Below are 16,849 nucleotides of genomic sequence, written 5' to 3' on the forward strand. Positions count from 1 at the left end.
TTCGCGGCGCGTTCGCTCTACGGGTTGGCGCGAGAGTCAAAAGGCGTCGTCCTCTGGGCAAGATGGCCGCCGCCGAGGCATCGTTATGGGGGAACTTCGCACCGGGATGGCAACGTCGAGACTGAGTCCGAGGCGAAGGTCCAGCGTCCCTTCCGTCGTTTGTGTGAGCCCCGAGGGCGCGGGGCGGGGGCGGGGGCGGGAAACAGGCGCCGGCGCGCCGCGCTGCCCCGAGGCAGGGTCCCTCCCGACCGGTCGCCTGCCCTCGCACAGGCCCGGAGGAGCCGCCCCAGCGCGGCCCGCAGGAGCTCTCCGTTCCGTCGGTTGAGGCGGGCCCCCGGGGTTCCCCGACCGTGTCGGTGAGCGCGCTGCCAGATGAGTGAACAGACAGGGCCTGCCCTCGGGGACCGCGGGGACCGGGGGTCCGGCCGCCGCGCCCAGGCCGGGCGGGGGCTGCAGGCGTGTGCGGCGGGGGTCCCGAGGTGCCGCGGCCCGGACCTGGTGGACGCGAAGGAGCAGAGACACATTTGCGCGGTCGTTTGCTTAGCAGAGCTCGTCTGCTCGAGAAGAATGCAGACGGCAGAGCAGGGCCTCGTCTCCCCGTTGCCGGAGACTGAAGTGAGAAGGTTGTAGAGCGCTCGGGAAAGCAGTGGAGGGCAGCCCCTATGCCCACCCTTTGAAGTCTGACGTCTGATTGAATTAGGAGCCCGGGGTTGGATGGAGGGATTGCTCGGAAGTGAACGGAAGGACGCGGAAGTGCTGTCGGCCCCTCGCAGAAAGTAATTCCAATGTGGCAGGTAGACTTGACCGTGACGGCCGGTTACGGAGAGTTTCCGTTAGTCCAATGAGCGAGTCTGCAAGTCCCAAGATTTGACACAAATCTGTTTAAAACGTAGTTGCATTGCATGTCCGTCATTACTCCTTTGCAGCTACTTAACCCTGTAGACAATTTTAGGTGTCAGCTTAATAGTGTGTAAGGGGGTGCAGATTTCTAAAATTGTTTTCTGGGGTACCCAAGCAAAAAGCTCGAACGCCAGTGCCCCAAGGACATAGAATATTCCGGTGTAAAAGGTCAATGGCCCCTCGCCCAGCAGCCAACCAGTTACAGATTCCGGCTTCTTAAGTCTATCTAGGAACTGGCTGTCCCTTATTGTCTGCCTCTCCCCCGGAACGTCGCGCCATTCTCTGCTCCTTAGATTGTCCCTCCCAGGGGTCCTGTGGACTCCTTCCTGAAACCCATACTGCAGGCTGGGTGATCTCTCCTGGTCGCCGCCCTGTTCACACCCTCTGGAGAGTTCCCAGTTGCCTATGCAAAGTGAGCACAGCCAAAAAGCCTCACAGCGCCTGCCCTTTCCCTCCACTCCAGCCATCCCTACCTACTGGAGCCTCTCTGGACTCAGCAGGCTGTTACCTCTGGGCTCTCATGAGCTAGGCCTTTGCCTCAGCCAGCTCCTGGGAGACGGAAGAACTTACCTGAACACAGCTGATGGAGTGTCTCTCCTTTGTGCTCACACGGTACCCTAAAGTCAACCTTGGTGGCTTTTAGCAGACTTGTGTCCCTCAGGCCTGACAGTAAGTCACAATTTGCCACAAACCTGAGCTGAAGTGTCCAGTACATAGTGGGAGTTCCATAGATACTTTTCTTTTTTTAAAGATTTTTTTATTGGGGAAGGGGAACAGGACTGTATTGGGGAACAGTGTGTATTTCCACGATTTTATTGGGGAACAGTGTGTTTCTCCAGGACCCATGAGCTCCAAGTCAAGTCATTGCCCTTTCAATCTTAGTTGTGGAGGGCACAGCTCAGCCCCAAGTCCAGTTGCCGTGTTTTTTGTGTGTGTTTTTTTCAATCTAGTTGCGGGGGGCGCTGCCATCCCATGCGGGAGTCAAACTGGCAACCTTGTTGTTGAGAGCTCGCGCTCTAACCCACTGAGCCATCCGGCCGCCCCTCTGGGAGCTCAGCAGCAGCTTGTTGTCTTCAATCTAGTCGTGGAGGGCACAGCTCACTGGCCCACGTGGGAATTGAACAGGCAACCCTGTTGTTCAGAGCTTGTGCTCTAACCCACTGAGCCATCCGGCTGCCCCATAGATACTTGTTGAGAATGTGAAGGGATAAGTGAGTGAGTGATGGACCTTGAGAAGGACCTTCGTAGAAGCAGTTTCCACAGAAATGGACAAAGGGAGATGGAAGGCCTTCAGTGAGGCAGGAAATGAGTTCTTGGTGATGGACAGTTTTAGAGCTCCAAGAGAGAAAGTCAAGAGTGACGCTCAGCTGTGTAGCCTGGTTGATGGTGGTGGCACCAACTGAAAGAACCCTCATGATGTGGCGCGAGACAGAAGGAGGGGAAGGAAGATGATGAGATCAGTGTGGGTCTCTTCGACTTCGAGGTGCCCACAGCTTAAGGGAAAGAGAAGCGCTTTGTGGCGACACCGGGTGAGAGCTGGTCTCCATATTCAGAGAAAGGCCGTAGGGAGGAGAGAGTGGAGCCCTGAATCCAGGGGGACAGCGACACATGGCCATTAGCCAAAGAAGGTGCCCATTAAGGCAGCAGAGAAGAAACAGCCAGAGAGTTTGACAAGGACCCAGGTGTTTAGCAGGCTCCCCGGGACTAGGGCATAGAGTTTCTAGATGTGATTAGCAGTGTCCAATGCAGCAGGGAGGTCCAGTATGACATTCGCCAAAAAGTGTCCATTTGGCTATTCCTGGTGCCGGAGCAAGTTCAGTGACATGGTGGGAACAGAAAGCACTAGAGCGCCTGGAGTTGGGAGGAGAGGGGGTGAGGTGGAGACCGCTATGTGTTTACACTTTCAGAAGTGACGCGGGCCCTGCAGCAGGTGTGGGGAGAAGTGAGCAGGCGGAATTGATAGCAGTAAACACTAAAGCAGCAGGATTTGGTGGTGAGGGGGAGGAAAGCGTGTCGGGAGACCCCAGGTTTATAGGGTGGGACCATCTGCTGAATAGGGACACGAGGGGCGGTGTGGATTGGTGCAGAGGCTCGGAAGTCAGGAGCTCATTTTGCGTGTGTGAGGTTCTGAGGTGCGTTGGAGGCATCAAGCGATGGCAGGGCAGCAGGTGAGTGGACGTCAGGGAAAGGTGAGCACAGCCAGGTGTGCATGAGGCCCCGTGGACAGGGGACTGATGATAGAGGCCTGGGCCAGAGCGCCGAAGACACAAGCTGTCCAGGGACTTGGGGGACCCCACGGTGCAGGGCCACTTCAGTTATTCTGCGGCAGGTGACCAGGTTGACCAAGATTTCGGCTGGTGGGATCACGAACTGGGTGGGCTTCTCCGAGGAGAGCGGGGCGGGCCTGTGGGAGGGGAGCCGCCGGTGTTCTGCCAGCCCAGGTGTTGAGTCCCACGTGGGCAGATCAGCGGTTCTGTGAGGAGAAGTGCTGAAGGCGTATGAGTCTTAAAAGACTGTCCAGGATATTGGCCGGTTTCACAGTGTCTCTGTGGCTGTCTCTGTCTTACTCTCAAAATCCAAAAGTCTAAAATCAAACTCCTACAGGCTGGAGCCCTGCTCTTAGAGACTTGCCAAAAGCAAAACCGAGTCCTCGGGATAACGTGTAAAGCGGTGGGCTGCCGTGGCCCAGGCACTCGCACGGGTAGGCAGCAGACGCCAGGAGAGCCCTTTCCATGCCCGGGCTGTACCAGCATTTCAGTCTCTTCGTGAAGACGCTGGGGGTTAAGGAAGAACCATTACTCGTTCTGCACATTGAGATGAGATGTGACTTAGCTGAATGGAGACCCCATGAGACATGTTGACGGGAGTGTGTGATATGTGCCCCCACCTTTACCTGAATGGATTTCCCGTTAAGGATTATGCCACTAACTCCAAAAGCACTGGTCACGGCCTTCGGTCCTCTGGGTGGGGAAAAGCAAAATTAGTCTTTTTCTTGCTTCCTTTAACTCCTGCTGAGGTTGTAACAGACTGCCCCCAGCATAGTGCTGCCTGAACCCCCAGTGTGTTCACTGCCACAGCTGAAAGTCTTGTTTGAAAAAGGGTTTATCAGGCCACTGCTAGCCAAAAAGAAAAGACCGGTATTGGGGCGCGGAGTCTAAACCACCAGCAGCATAGCTAGGTGGAAAGGGCCACATGCCATCGTCATCCGGAGTTTTGCAAGCTGTTTTTATACATCAGGTTGTGGGAGGAAGGATGTGAGACCTTCTGGAAGGATTCACATTGGCTGTAGGTAAAGGGTGAGGGAAGGGGGAGCGTGGCCGGTCCTGGGACGGAAGTGTCTGCTCTTGTGGATTCGCTGTGGGCAGCAGCAGATCTGCAAGTTCCTGTGCCCGTTGGGGGCCGAGGCTCCTGGGGTTCCATGGCCTCTGGCTGGCTACTCTTGGAAAATCACGGAAGCAGTCACCTGGAAATTCATCCTAAATTCCAGCAGACATCCAGTGAGCCGTGTTTAGTCAGAGCTGGTCCACAGCTATTCACAGGCTAACTGTTCTGGCTCTCACGCTCTGGCTGCTGTAATTTTAATTTAGAACGTCTCAGAAATTTTTTCTTGTCACAGCATTGGTGAGATGGTAGGACTGTGCAAGTGGGATTTACCTAAACTCAACTGTTAAAGTTGGCTGGCCTTATACAGAGTAAAAGTGGTGAAAATGAGTGTTTCTCAAAAAAACCCAAAACAGTGGTTGAAGCTTTGTCAGCTGTTTCTGAGCATTTATATTCTATCCCCAAGGAATGGCAGAGGTATGTTTTGTAACCTTTTCATTCGCATATTTAATTCCACAAACGGTTAAGAACACAGCCTCTGGGCGCCAGCACCCTGGGGCCCTGGACGGGGGTACCCCGCTGTGAGTGAGAGGTGGGCCCCATCTGCACCCCTTCCTTCCGTTGTCCAGCCTGGGGGCGGCCGGTGGATGACTGGGAAACACGCAGGTAGTGTGTCGATCTCGGGCCACAAAGTGCCGCCTGCTGTCTGTCCACCAAGCCCGGGGCCTGGGACAGTGAGGCCTGAGCCCTGTGGCCCATGACCCTGGGTCACAGGGCACCACTGGTGGCGGTGTCCGTTCTGGAAGAATCCTTTGGGTTGTCCCAAACTGCTGACGGAGGCCAGGGAGGAGGAGCGAAGGGATCTGACCTTGACCCTTCCCCTCCCCTCCCCCCTCCGCCTTGGGCCAAGCCGGGTGGGGATCCTCTGGGCCTCAGGGAGGGTGCTGGGCTGCTCTGGGTCTTTGAATTTCTAATAAGAGTAACAATAAAACAACTTGATGCTGTCTCTCCTGGTTTTAAATTGTCCTTGGAAAAAGCCGGGACACTTTGTGCCTGGCCTCTCCCGGCTGCAGTTGACCCCGAGAGCGGTGCTCTGCTTTAGGATTTCATTTGGGATCTGGGTCTTCTGCTCAGGACCCTGCTTCCCAACGGGCTTTAACATACGGGTCAACGGGCTTTAACATACGGGTGAGAAGAGTCTGAACGCCAGGAAGCAGTTTTTTAAAGGACTGATGAGTTCCAGAGCCTCTTCCGTAAGGCGGGGGAGGGGATGCAGGACCAGTGTCCACGTGTGCTGGTCTTATTTTTTCTGATCTTATGTTTTCACGGACTCACCCACTTGAGGCCTATTAAGCTTCCTGCCCCTCCAGCCTCTGAGACACTCCTGTCGTTAACAGGGCTTTGGGATTTTTGTGCATTGGGGGTGTTTACGGAAGAAATTGAGACAACTGGAGATTCCTTTTTAAAATTTGGGTTAGCTATTAAAATAAGCGTGTTAGGAGGAAGTATCCCTTAGCTGGTAGGGTTCAACTAAAAAAAACCAATCTAAATTCCAGAAATGCCTTTTTCACCAGTGAGAAGCAGCTCCTAGGAGTGACGGGAACTGGAATTACCTGAAGAGGTCAGAGGGGGAGAGCCTCAGCCGCAGAGCCCAGTGAGAGCCAGCTCCTGCTGGGAGCCTTTAGAAGGCCAGGCGCAGTCAGGGGCCCTAGCGGTTCCATTTCCTGCTACTGCAGAAGAGGCCTCCCGAGGGTCACCCCATCCTGCAGTGGCAACCGGTGGGGGCTTCCTGTAGCTTCTCCATTTCCCTCTGCTTGGTTTTCCACTCTGGGCTTTCTTACGCCATCCATAGTGCTTTTCATCCCTCCAAGCACCTGGCCTGAAATTGCACCTGAGATTTAAGGCCTCGCCTTGCAGAAAGACACTGCAGCTGGTCTTGCTTAATTTAAGGATCGTCAGCTAACAGGCTGGGCAGGCAGGTTCCCCCACGTAGGGAGCCCTTTGTAGGTCGGCCTCATGTGACCTGCCCCAGCAGACCAGCCCCACTTTACAACTCGCCTGAGGTCACACTGCTTGTTCAAGCCAGTTTCAACTCCATCTGTCTGGTCCCTAAACTTCCCCACTACGCCTGCCTGGGAGCAAAAGGTTATCAAGATGGAAGAGGAGAGCCCATCCCTGCAAGTTTCAATGAGGTGGTCCTAAGGGAACCACGCCAGCAATGTTGTATTCTTTTAAAGAAAACTGACACTCTTCTCAGAAACTGGCAGGCCTTGTCTTGAGAGATGTTGATTAAAAAGCATCCCTGCCCCAGGCCCCCGGTTCTCAGCGCATGGAAGCATCTGGGCGATCTCTAGGGTCAGAGGCCCAACTTTACTGCACACAGGGCCCCCTTCCGCCTTCTGCCAGGGCGGGCCTGCTTCTAAGGACCACGGAGGCAAGTAAGGAGGGGAGGGCAGAGGCCCAGGAGTTACTGCCTTCAGGGCAAATGTCCAGTGTCCACGGTGCCCCAAGGCAGCACCTGTCTGAGGTCGGCGGAGTATTTGGGGCCAGGCAAGTGCTGGGTTGTCCACTAGTCAGCACTAAGTACAGAAAATGCAGGTGGAGCGGGCGGCCGGTTAGCTCAGTTGGTTGGAGCTGGTGCTAAGGACACCAAGGTTGCTGGTTCCATCCCCCATGGGCCACTGAGCTGCGCCCTCCCTAAAAAAAAATACACGGAGAGATACGCCTCTGCCAGCGCCCTCTGCTCCTGGACAGTTACTGTCTCACCTTTCCCTCCAGCCCCTGGGCACGTGTGTCCCCGTTGTGTGCTTGTGGGGCGCCGGAGCTGGCTCGCTGTGCTCCTTGGCCTGGTGGGCTGCGCGCTGCATCCAGCCCAGGAGAAAGTGACAGCGCAGCACGGTGGGACAGGGCGTCGCGCCTTGCTCCTTTATCCTCGGGGCCGCCAACCGACGGACCGGGCCATGGTGCGCGTCCTCGGGGCGGCCGGTCCACCAGGGCTCGCAGCCCGGGATCCCCGCCACTTCCGCCCTCGCTGTGGGCCTTGAGCGGCGCGCAGGGGTGCATGCGCACAGGGCGGGCCTGGACGCGGCCTCCTTCCGCTTGCCACACGGGGGCGCCGCTCGGGGCGTGGGCGGCCTCTCTAGCCGAGGCATCTCGATGGTCGGCGTCCTCCCAGCTGTGGGCGCGCGGGCGGGCCCTCTAGCCCCCGCGTCTCAGTGGCCGGCGCCGACCCCGCCCGCCCGCTCGCTCCGCGGCGCTCGGAGGAAATGGCCGCGAGACCCTAGAGGCCTGGGACCCGAGGTGAGTGGCGTCTGGTCGCGGGGCAGAGGGGCTGGCCGCCGCGGGGGCTCGTTCGGCGGCGGGCGGGCGGCAGGGACGGCGGCGGCTCCCGAGTCCGGCCCGCCCAGAGCCGCGGCGTCTGCGCCAGGCCGCGCTCGCGCCGGAAAGAGAAGATGGCGGCCCGGGGATGGGGAGGGAGGAGGGCCGCGCCGGGCCGGCGGCGCCGCGGGCGGGGGCTCCGGGGGAGGCGGGCGTGCAGGGGCTGCGCGGCCGGCAGGCTCCGCGGCCGCTCCGCGCGTGGGCGCCGGCCTGGGGCTCGGCCCCGAGGGTGTTTACTCTGTGGTCTGGTCACAGTTGGGACGGACTCAAAGGACTAAGCAGGATGCTGCCCTTGGCTCCAAAGCGGCAGGAGCGGGAGGCCGAGCAGCCCGCGGCAGCGAAAATGCTTGTCCTACAAGTTTCGGTCTAGTTGGTTTATACGTCGAAATGACGACTGTTTCAAGTGACTGTAACGGGTAGGATTGAATTCCTTTTTAAAACAAAACAAAACCCAGTTCGTTCCCCTAGACGGTTTGAAGGATCGTGAGGTTTGGTTCTAGATCTTCTTCTAAGTGTGGGTTCTGTTCGCTGTCATTTAACGACGCTTCTCGTTGGTGGCCGACTGCTCGTGTGAAGGATAACAGGACAGTTGTGCGGTAGTTGGTGCCTTAGGAAGCGGACGGGCGTTCAGAAAACCGCTTTCGCTTTCTTTCTGCGTCTGTGCCTAGTCGCAAAGTGCTGGTGTTTAGGTGTTTTTATTGCCTGACTTGTCAATTTGATGTTAACACTAGCCGTGTTTGTGTCACGTTTTACTGTCCAAACTTTTCCCTTCCACCGGAGGTGTGCCTGTGGCCATCCCTGTTCTGGCTCACGCCTTGGACCCTCAGATCTCCGTTTGCTTTCTCCTCCCTCTGTTTCTGTACCTTGAGACATTGGAGTTCAAGGGAAGGGTTTCTGCTTTGAATCTAGCACCCCGTTAAATGAGCTTAGAAATGGGGCTTTAGGTAACAGGGTGGTGAGTTAAGTTGCAGCTGTTTGAAGATACTTTAATTCTTGCCTGGACTGTGATAATGATATCTCTGTCATTTGCACACTGATGGAATAAGATTTGAGCCTAATGTATAGTCAGGAGTGTTTTGTAGGAGGAAAGGGTGGATTTTAATTTTAAGGTGTTTGCGGTATATCCAGGTAACTGTTGTGCCTGTAGATTGGTACTGGGGGAAGCTGAGCCCCTGAGTGGCACCAGTAACTGCGCACAGTGGGCACTCCACCAAGGTGGACCCTGTTGTGAGCAGTGTGCACGAGTACTATCTCATTTACGAGTGGGGTGCTTTTTGTACCCATTCTAATCTCCATGAAACTCAAGTACAGGATCACAGAGCTGGGTTCTAAAGTGGCTATGGGCCCACTCCCGACAAATGTTCCATGGTTTTCCCAGAGCCACATGGCCCTGAGTGAAATACGCTTCTGGAAAGGTGCTTCTAACTGTGCATTTTAAGGAAATAAGATCTGTGACCTTTAGAATGATTCCTTGATTTATTTGATGAATATTCGTTGCTTCCTGCGTGCCCAGCACCAGGGCTGAAGAGCAACCAGAAAGGTGGCCGTCGCAGTCCTGGAGACAAGTAGCACTCGTGACTTCATCCCAGTTCCTTCATTAGCGTCCAGTGTTGTCCACCGGTACCCGCGTCCTAGCGCCCGTAGCGGCTCTCTGGGTTGGCGTTTACATATATATATATGTGTGTCTATGATTAGTCCACTGTTTTCCTGTTTTAAACACAGCATGGACATTTCAGAAGGACACAGCCCCGGCCCTGCTGACAAACTTTCTGTCTGATGCATTTTCTCAGCATTGTTTCCTTCCTACTTGCTGTGTTCTTGCAGACTTATTTTAACCACATGTTTGGGAATAATGTGTAGCTTTCATTTACTTCTGATTTTCCAAGAGCCGTTCCTTACCAGCTTTTGAGTAAACTCAGGCTGTTTTAAGTAGAGTGAGTTGAGTTCTGTTCTCATAAGAAAGACACAAATAAGAAGTTGTAATTGGCTGCCTCCCTGTGCTCCTTACTGTCTGCTAGTACCCATGGTTTCCAATTTCTTTCCTGGCAAACGGTGGCACTCACAGCGTGTGTGCAGGTGTGAGCCTCACAATGGCTTGTTGAGGACGTGTCATTGGTGCTTGGAGACCGGCCGCTCATGCTTCAGGTGGGCCTCGGGCCCATGGGGTTGTCTCTATGTGGGGAGCGGGGCTCAGGGTGGGCACTTGGGTGGAGTCTGCAGGTCCTGCAGTTGACACTGTAAGTCCTCCTGTGGCCACAGGGCGCCCCATTCACTAGGTAGGATTCGGTTCAGAGCAGCCCAGGGCCTGCTTCTTTGTAGTCTCTGTGCAGAATGTTCCGAGTCCTGATTGTGTTATACTTTCTGTTAACATTGCTCCCAGGATACCCCGTGACTTCCATGTGGCTCTTGCAGAGCAGAGATTGAATATGTTCACAGGCAGCTCACTGGTCTCCTTGCGTCCCTGCAGTGTGGTGCTGTGTCCCGTGGAGGCCTGAGTTGTCGTGTGCCTGGTACACTCAGGCAGTCATTCAGAAAGCTTTCCTAAAACAGCCTCCCGTTTGCTTTTCTTATTTAAATGGTGGGGTCACTTACAGTGGATATCAGATATTACCCTTTTTATGGTCAGTATCAAATGATGTGTGCTAATTAAGGCTCCGTGATTGACAGTGGAAATGCACTAATCAGGAAAGGAGGTGGGACACGGCCTGAGTCCAGCTCACATGGTCTCTGCCCACACTGACCTGGAGAATAGTCTCTCTTAGGCCTCAGTTTATTTTTTGAGTAGTAGTTTTGAGGGTAAGTTGAATAGGTTAATTGTACATATTTTATACATATTTTAATAAGAATTCTTGTAGCCCAGACTGTAAAACATACTTCATCTTGGCCTTATGTGTAGTTTGTGGAGCAGGTATTTCTCTCTGGGCATCAAACTTAGACGCTGTGGTTTTATTCTTCATACAGACACTTAGGTGGTATTTAATACTCTTTTATTAGACCTTAAATGGGAGCCATTATAGCTTTCCTATGTCTTGGGTTACAAAGATACATACATATTGGAAAACGTTAAAATAATATAAAAAAAAAAAGAAAGCAGAAACACCAGAGATGGCACCGTCCAGAAGCCCACGCACACAGTTGTTCGTGTGTTGATGAGCATAGATGTCTGCATGTGGTGGGTGTGTTTAGGGAGTGTGGTCGCTGAGGGCTGACTCTGACCTGCTCTGTTCGGCTGTGTGTGGGGGGGCGGGGGGACCTTTTGCAGGCGGAGAGTTCATTCTCTTTTTTGCAAATCTTAATCCTGTTATATAGGATGTTTCTTGATTTTTTTTCAAACCTGTCTTCTGATGGTGGACGTCAGTTTGTGTCTCTTTGTAAATAAACATGGCTGGGAGCCTGCACTTTCCAGTGATTTGCCAGGTCAAAATGAAGCGCGCTCACCTGGCCCCTGGGAACAGGGGTGTGGCCTGCTTTGCCCAGCATGTGAGGGGCTCTTGGTAAATACTTGTCAAATAGACTCTCCTGCGAGGGCCTGTATTCCCAAAAGCTCACCGACACGGACGCTGCTGTTTTGATAGATGACATCTACCATTTATTGCACGCTTGCCGCCTGCGAACACTGACTGGCATGGGACATGTTGTCATTTCAGATGTCCTTTTAGGAAACGGAGGTCACAGTTGTCTCCATTTCCGAGGCAGGAATGTACGGCCTGGAGAGAGAGGCACTTGACCAGCACGCCCAGCTGTTAGGTTGGCATCGGGTTGAAGCCAGGGACATGGGACGTAACAGCCATTGATTGAGGGCCCCCAGCCCCAATCTGCTTATCAGAGGACTTGTCATGGGGGCATGTGGGGGGGGGCTGCTTGCTGCTGCTGTCAGGACCAAGGAGGCTGAGTGGTCCCCCCTGAGATGCCCCCTGCGCCCCATGGAGACACGGGGCTAGGCCGGGTAGACGCCAGCCTTGGCCTCTGGGTTTGTTAGATTGAAAAGTGGGCAGTTTCCCCCTTGTTGGAAGATAGCCTTCCTCTGCACTTCTCCACGCTTGTGCAGCAATGCCGTGAGTGTGACGTCATCTGTGGATTCAGCTCTGCATGGGTCTGTGACACGTGATACAGAAAAGCCTGGTAGTTATTTTTTAACTCCTTTATTTAGGCGTGGGCTGTTCCCACAACCCCCCAAAACTAAACTACGGTGGCCTCTGCTAATCTCGGGGGAGGAAAGGAAGATTCCAACCGAAATGCAGTTAATTCTTGACTTGCCTTGTTTCTGCCCCTTGGCCTGTGCTTGAGGCCCTGAGACCTTTCTAAGGTGCAGCTCCATGTGTGAGAGGGCTTTGGTTTTCTCCAGCCACGTTCCCTCAGAACTGGGATGGCAGCCAGTGTGAGTGCTGCAGGCTCGTAGATGGAAGGAGCGCCTTCTCAGTGGTCACCTGGAACTGGGAGGAAAGGCAGAGGTGGCTTCTGAAGACTAGTACTGAAGCAGAGCTGTCGCGGTCCTGTTGTCTTCCTGGCCCGAAGGTCACTGGCGTTGCTTGTGGTCCTTTAAGCAACAGCCCTTTCAAGTTGCCTTGAGTGTAAAGTTAGTGCTGTTTCAGCCCTTCGCACGGTGTCAGAAGCCAAGACCCTGCACACCTGCAATGACCCGGGACTCCAGGGAGCTTGCGTACATTCGCTAAGGTTATGTCTGTTGGTTCTTACCCTATTGGGCATTTACCAGGAGACCTTTATGTGTTTATAATAATAAACCCTTGCATATTAACACGAAGAACATTTTGCAAACTTTTCCAAGACAAAGATGATTTCATGAGAAAGGTGGCAGTATTTTACGTTTTCTGCAAATCTCTTTAATGTCTGGCTTAACTGACAACAGCTGGGTTCTCCCATCTGTTTCTGAATAACTACTATATACTCCTGAGAGAGTGACCAGTGAAAAGGGCACATAATGTCTTAGTGTTGTGCAAGTATCTTGATGGGGGAGGGGGGCAGGGCACCTTGAAAGGGTCTGAGAACCTCTGCTCTAGACAATAGTTAGAAATGCTCTTAATGTTCAGAAGTTCGAGTTTTAAAAACAGTGGACTCTGAACGTTAGCACCAGGAAATGGGTCACTTTGGAAGACAGACCCTGTCCTTGCCCGTTTTTAATTGGTTCGACCATGTGCTGCTTTTTGGGGAAAGGCTGGTTTGTGGTCACAGGTGAGGGTGAGCCACCGTCTCCCTCAGAGAAGACTGCCTGAGTGTCGCTGGTGGGAGGGGCCCAGACCGCTTTTAGCTTCCAAACCTTCAGCCCTGGAGGGGAGGTGCCTGAATGGGAGCGGAACCGTGATTTTGTGTCAAATGACACTGCTCCTACAGGGTGTCTTTTAATATTACACAGCCCTCTCACTGGCTCTGAAACCAATCTTGCCACAATGAAAATGGGAGCAAGCGGCCTGTATTGGGGGCTGTGGAATAATGCAGGTCTCGGGTTGTGACCCCAGGAGACAACAGCAGGCATCCCTGGACGTGCCATGAGGGAGTAGCCAGTACACATGCACTTGGCCCAAACAGAGCAGTGTGGGTGTGAAAGCAATAGGGTGGCCATTGTGTGTGTGTGGGGGGGGGGGTCCTGGGGGAACAGTTTCAGGACCTGAAGACTCGGGAAGCAGCCCCCGAAGTGCCCCACACTTTAGGGCCCACTGTCCTGGGAGGTGACGCTCAGTGCCTGGGTTCCCTGAGGGCACTATGAGCCGCCTGCCTGAGGAGGAGACGGGGCTCCGGTCAGGAAACGTGTCCCAGTACTGTCCTCACAGGAGCCAAACTGTCCCACATGACAGATTTCTTAAGCAACTGTACCCGTCAAAGGGTCACTGGGACCCAGGTGGTGGCCTTGTCTTAGGAGTAGTCCCCTGGGCTGTAGGATTCGGATTCGGATGGTCCTTTTTAGTGTTTGGAGCCGTGTTTTCTTGTTGACTGAGCAATAAGAGGAGGCTGGCCCGTCCGCTTGGGCTGCTGTGACAGTGCTGCTGTGACAGTGCTGCAGACTGGGGCTTACGCACAGCAGACGTCTGTTTCTCAGGGCCCTGCAGGCCCGAGATCAGGCTGTGGGCCTGGACAGGCGGGGCCTCGGGAGGCCTCTTCTAGGCCACCACGGATGCCGAGCTCTCTGGGGTCCCTTTTATAAGGGCACTGATCCCATTTGTGGGGGTCCACCCCCTGTGACCTGAGCACCTCCCAACAGCCCTGCCTCCTAGTCCCATGGCCTTAGGCTCTAGGTTTCCACATGAATTTGGAGGGACAATTACACACAGACCGCAGCTGCCCTGTCTAGGGTGGCAGCAGCTTGGGAGACTGTCCACACCATTGAATGCACAGCCGTGAAGCCTCGGTTCTTTTCCCTGTTCTTAACTCGGACAAGCGCACGTGGCTGCTCCGGTGCCTGACTCATTGTTCCTGACTCATTCTGCGAGTTGCCTGCTGAGGTCACAGCCGAAAGTGGATAGACAGAGAAACCAGAGTACCCACTGCACACGGCCAGGGAGTTGGACGCCCGGCCCCATCAGAGCCTGGCTAAGGTGACAGCCAGTCAGTCCCTCAGACGGTTCTGAGGGACAAAGTTTGCTTTTCGCCTCCATGTATCTGTAAAGCAAAAATGCCCAAGATGCTGTTGGCAAGTGTTGTTTCTAGATTTCTCTCTGCGCCTCTGGAGAAACAGGCTGGGTTGTGGGCCATCTTTGTGTCATCAGAATAGTTTTAATAATAACAGTGTTATTTGCTCCGCTGCAGAACTTTGAAGGAGCCATCTGAAGGGGGCATAAATGCAATTTATACAGTTGATTCAGGTTCTGGGAGATACTCCAACGAGGAAACTGCATTTCTTAGTTTACTTCACGGGCCCAAACCTCTCTTCTGTCTGTGTTCAGTGGTCAAGCGATGTGTTTGCTGCTGCAGACCCATGGGGTCGGGGAGGGGAGCGAGAGCTTTCTCCTCTTCTCACTCCCTCCTCATACACAGCAAAGGATCAGTGGTCAGACAAGAGACCCTTCGTGCCAAATATAAATCACTGTAGACTTCGGCCTGGCGTATCAGTTAAAAATCTCAAGTTACAAGAGTCCAAAATCATGAGGTGTGTTACAGCATCAGACTGTAACTTCTGACTGGCAGGTCCCAATTGTTTCCAAGTCGAAATCGTTAGTTTTGAATATTGTCCCAAGGGCGTATGAGGTTGGAGAAACACAAGGTTTTGCCCACAGGTGCCGTTTCTTGGTTGTCATGCTGTGAAATCAGGAGCCTTCATGTGGTTGTAAGACACTCGATGTATTTTAGAGTGTCTCAGAGAGACGGGGCCACTTGAAATGCGCAGGTTGCAGGTAAGTGTCCTTGAGATGCTTTGTGGAAGTGGCGCCTTCGGGTGGCCCCTGCTGCTCATATTGCAGCACTGACCTTTACGGTGGTTTTTAAGGAACACACAGTACTTTGGGCAGGGTGTTTTGGGTTTTGTTTTAAAGAAATTCACCCTGGCAGGTTAACATTTTGAAGAGTTGGAGACACTGAGGGCAGGTTGAACGGTTGTTTTGGAATGGTTTTGTGGTAGGAAATGTTTGTTCCCCTAGCACTTGGTGTGTATGCGGTGTTTGTCCACTGATAGAAATGGCTTGTTACAGACGTTCTCGGCTTTCCCTGGGCCCCTGGTGGTCCCCCAAACCCTTCCTGGGGCTAAGAGGTCAGAACTCGCTCCGCCTGAGCCTGACAGTGGGCGTTGTCAGCCTCTTTGCGGAGTTGCCATGTGCACTGGTGGTGCAGCAGCAAAACCAAGCGGATGGCGTGCTCCCCGCCTCTGCACCAGTGGCCAGAATGTGCGGCTCCACTTAAGGGCGTCCTTGATGCAGCGCTAAAGACTGACTTTCACTGGCTTTCAGCCCCCAAGTGCATCTTTTTAACACTCCCTGTGATGAAGTGTTAAGGACACTTCAGCACTTCCTCTGCACCGAGAAGCAGGGTGGCTGTCCCCAGGAAGAGCCCCTGGGGTTCAGTTGTGAGATGAGTAACATCATTTGCAGTTGAAAGCACAACTGACCTGAAAGGACAACTGAGCGGCTGCAGTTTTCCCTTGGTGTTTGGCAGGCACTTGCTTGCAGATGAAGGATGTGTCAAGGAAAGCAGCCTGCAGTGTCTGTTGTCACAGTAAGGTCTGCGCTTTCACATGGGCCTTCGAGTTTTGAAAAGTTTGTAGCTGCCATTGTGAGCTTGATGGCTTGCCAGTAATTAAAGCCGTGGGTGGACATGGGCACTGTCTTCTGTGTTGTCTGATGGAACGTGCAGGGTCTGGACTCAGCACGAGTCAGCCAAGAGGGGTTTCCGGTGAGGCCGCGGGGACCAGGTGTGCAGGGTGGACGCCAGGCAGCCGGGGTGGGGGTGGGGGGGTGCACAGTGTTGCCTTGTCGCAGTGTCAGGGGTTTGATGTGATGTCACAGGACGTCCACAGTAAAGTTACCCGGAAACCTTTCTCAGTTTTAATTTTGGAAATACCAGCATGTTCCACATAAATGAAAGCTCTTGGGGTCCTCATTGTTTAAGGGTGTCAAGAGGCCCCTGAGACCAAAAGGTTGGAGAGTTGCTGTTCAGCAACTTTGAAGGTGGCCCAGATCCTGTTCAGCCCTTTGGTTGTACTGCAGGTCACCCCATAGACTCTGGTAACAGAGCCTGTTAACAGATTTTTAAACCTAAGATTTCATAGCATTATTCCTATGTCTGGTTAGTGGGAAATGCAGCAGTTTTCAGTTGAGAAAAAGAAATTTGCACTTAGAAATGTAATTTTAAATATTCCAGTACATTCAGTGTTCACCTCCGGTTTTTTCACTTTCTCAGTTTCAGGGACACCCACCTTTCTCTTTTTCTTCATAAACATAATTATTAATACAACGCGAGTGCGGTCTCCTGACCATACTCCTCAGGAAACATGTAGTAGTGTGTGGGCTTACACACGTGGTGTTAGAGCTTGCCGCTGGACTGCAGAGGTTTTGTTTCTCTTGTTTTTATACACATGCTTTTGTTTCATGAGCTACAGTTTTGTATTAGAATTTCTGTGTTGAAATTATGAAAAGAAATCAATTTTGCCAAATATAAAAGTCCAGATAAATGAACCAAATTATCTAAAATGATCTGGTCTATTCTGAATATGTACTTTATTTCGTTCCACTCAACAGAAATAACTAGATTTTCTTTTCCGATTAATTAGACCGTAAATCAAATCCAAACACATGCTTATTTTTCAGAA

The 16,849-nt window shown here is 53.2% G+C and overlaps 1 protein-coding gene across 10 annotated transcripts in view; it reads left to right on the forward strand.

Annotated features, from left to right (window-relative positions):
* Positions 1-16,849, forward strand: part of DIDO1 (death inducer-obliterator 1) — a 51,143-nt gene that overhangs the window by 555 nt on the left and 33,739 nt on the right. For 2 of the 10 annotated variants that reach the window (XM_019753389.2, XM_074317211.1), the window contains exon 1: positions 10-138. The exons of 2 other annotated variants lie outside the window; for them this stretch is intronic. The gene's annotated coding sequence lies outside the window, so the exon portion shown is untranslated. Of the gene's footprint in view, positions 1-9; positions 164-7,382; positions 7,522-7,776; positions 8,016-16,849 lie in introns of those variants that run through there. 6 more of the 10 variants (XM_019753388.2, XM_074317210.1, XM_019753387.2 and 3 more) reach the window with 3 other exon arrangements.

The sequence above is a fragment of the Rhinolophus sinicus genome, linkage group LG13 (assembly GCF_036562045.2).
Source record: "Rhinolophus sinicus isolate RSC01 linkage group LG13, ASM3656204v1, whole genome shotgun sequence".
NCBI classification, from domain to species: Eukaryota; Metazoa; Chordata; class Mammalia; order Chiroptera; family Rhinolophidae; genus Rhinolophus; species Rhinolophus sinicus.